Raw genomic sequence first — 3267 nt, forward strand, 5'->3', positions numbered from 1 at the left:
ACCTAAACTAACATGGCGATCGGGCTGAAACTATAGCTACAAGCTATCTAAGGATGGTACTATAGAACGCCACCTCAAGGTAGGCCTAGTGGCGCTATCTCTGGGTCAGGCCGGAAACTTATCAATCCACCCTCGTACTTATGTCAAAATCCCAGTCGGGGGCTGACTGGGCTCTGATCGGACAAATCTTATGACCGAATACTCAGACGGTAGCTGGCCGGGCGCTGATTGGCAATAATAAAATTATTAAACTTTGTTTATAACTTAATTACTTTTTCTGATTTTATTAAGAAATGGATCCGTATAATGAATGTTCCACGCGTGGAAATATATTGGGTGAATATCTTTTTGACACCACATATTTTAAGGTTTCATGAGTTCAGACTTACAATTAATGCATTTTATGACAAAAATTCGATGACACTTTTTTGAAATTCGAACAGGTTTTTTTTAAGAAAAAAATTATAAGTTCCATCTTTATGAAAAATTGCAAATGTTCAGAAAAATTTTACATTTTATATCAATCATAAACGTTGTAAAATAGTATAAAAGACCTAAAAACCAAACCTTACACGAAAGTTAGAAAAATTTTATTATTAAGAAATTTTCAATCTTCACAATTAATTTTCTGAGTTCCGTCGTTAAAAATTTTAAATGTCCATAAAAAGTTACATTTTCTGTCATTGTAAAAAGTTGTAAAATAGTCTACAACGGGAAAAAAAGAAAATATCACGCGAAGAAAAATTGTAATTGATTTAAATTATTTATTTAAAATGTATTCTATTGATATTCCTGTTAAAAGTTAATGCATTTTATATTTAAATAACGCTGCCTAATAATAAATAATTAGAAAAAGAGAACTTGAAATTTGGTACTTTAACTTTTCTGAACTGCAGCTCATGAGGATGTCTTTTTCAACGAGTTTCATCTTTTCTGTTTAGTGCAGTGGTTAGCACTTCCGACTGCTAGACGTTAGATTACGTGTAGATATGTAGGTTCGAAACCCCGTAGCGTTAAAAATTTTATTTGTGATATAATGTTTAAAAATGTAGTATATGTATTTACTCTAAACAGGACAATAATATTTAAAGTCAAAATACTCGTAATCATTTAATATTTATTTTTTAAATACATTTTTTGTTTTTCAACGACTACGTCAAAATAGTTAATGTTGTCTGTGTGCTGGGCGTGTGGATATCCATATATTAATATGCTCCAATTCTGCATTAAAAAAGAATCAAATTGAAGCTCTAATTTAGTGACTAAATGCTCTTCATACAATTGAAACCCGAATCATTTAAAATTTAAATCTAGTAAAGCACCAATTGATCTCGTCCGGGCTACGGTCGGGCTCCCCGGCCAGTTCCCGGCAATGCTCCATGGCCGGATGCTGGTTAGCGGAGCGTGACGATGCTGGTCGGATTTTGACCAGAAACCCCGGCTACAGCCCGACTTAAAGTCGGGCTCCCCGGCCAGCTCCCGGCTTAAAGCTGGGCTCTTCGGTCGTAGAATGGCCAGCGCCCGACTTAAATTTCCACCCGGGCTGTGTTTGGTGGAAAATTAATCTTTTTCATTAGCAATCCATTATTTGGTTACAAATTTAACTATTTTGTTAAATAATCATTTTTGACGGTTAAAAATTAATTTTTTTACTGTAAATATAACTATTCCCTCCTGAGGAAAAAATTTATTTATTTTAGTTTCAAATGCATGTATTTTGTTGATAATTTTTCTTTTTAGGTAGATTGTTAAAAATTAATTTGTGCAGTTAAAAATTCTCTATTTAACTTGAAAATTAGTTTCCTTGTTAAAAATTTCTAACCTTGGTTAAAAATGTATCTTTTGGGCAGAAAATTAATGGTCTGGGTATTTTTATTTTTTATTCAAAATTGATTTTTTTTCATTGAAAGCTGATCATTATAGCTGAAAATTAATTTCGTTAGTTAAAAATTAAGCTATTTTGTCAAAAAAATTTGTTCTCTAGTTAAAAATTAATTTATGTAATTGAAAATTTTAATTGTCCGTGTTTGTTAAAAAATTACTTTTTTCGTTCATAATTCATTCATTTAGTTGAAAATTCAATTATTTTGTTATATCTTCATTTTTTTACGGTTAAAAATTAATGTTTAATTATAAGTATAACTATTCCACTATGGGCCAAAAATTAATCTCTTTTAGTTGAAAATGCTTTTATTTTGTTGATAATTTCTCGTTTTTGGTAGAAAAGATGTTCATCTTCTTGGTTTAAAATCAATTACTGTGGTTGACGATTCTTCATTTCAGTTGAAAATTCGTTTCCTTGTTAAAAATTCCTGTATTTTCTTTAAAAAATGTCTTTTATGGTAGAAAATTAAGCTTCGCATTTTTTAGGTCCCCCCTTTTTAAAAAAAGTGCGCCTTAAGGGCATGTGATACTTAGAAAATGGTCGATTCTACCAGTTTTAGGTTCCCCCGACTTTTTTTCTAAAATAATTAATACTTTGTCTTAAAAATTTGGGAAATAATAGCGAACATGCTAACGGACGTCCCCACACATTTTTTTGTAGGTAATTACAAAAAACTTTTAATGTAGCAAAATGTGATTAATGTGTATGGCGCTTAGGAAATAGTATCGAATTTTTTAGTGTTAGATTCCCCCAGCTTTTTTCCTAGGATAAGAAATATTTTGTCTTCAAAGTCTGGAAAATGATAGCGAACATGCTAACGGATGTCCCCGCATACTTTTTTTGTTTTTTTATCAAAAAATTTTGATATTGCTAACAACGTGCGTTATATTTCTAGGTTATGTGTGTTACAATTCACCCGAGCGTTACTTCCAAACTACACAATATTTTTCAATTTTTGGCCGAAAACTTTAGACTTACAAATAAACATAGTGACTAATTTCCCGGAACTAACCTTGTTTGCAGGCAATCAAAAAAGTTTATTTCATAAATAATTTCCAGATTATCGGACGTAAACGACGTAACCTCAAAATAATGCATATGCATACAATTTTTATTTAGCAAAATACATTTTTTTTGTTATTATCCCTTAAAAAAGAGTCCGGGGATGTCCGTTATATTTTATAGTATCTCCGAATTCAGTTTTTAAAAATTTTCATTTTTGTGGAAAAAAGTTGGGGAAACTGTAAGTATCACATGCTATTATGTTAAATTGGGTCAGCAGTTGGATAAATTAGACGTCGAAGAAAATTATGAGTGAGACAATGTCCAAGGATCAATAATCATGATTCTCGCCTCCTGAAAATGTTAAAACCACACGCAAA

The sequence above is a fragment of the Belonocnema kinseyi genome, chromosome 2 (genome assembly GCF_010883055.1).
Source record: "Belonocnema kinseyi isolate 2016_QV_RU_SX_M_011 chromosome 2, B_treatae_v1, whole genome shotgun sequence".
In the NCBI taxonomy this organism is placed as follows: Eukaryota; Metazoa; Arthropoda; class Insecta; order Hymenoptera; family Cynipidae; genus Belonocnema; species Belonocnema kinseyi.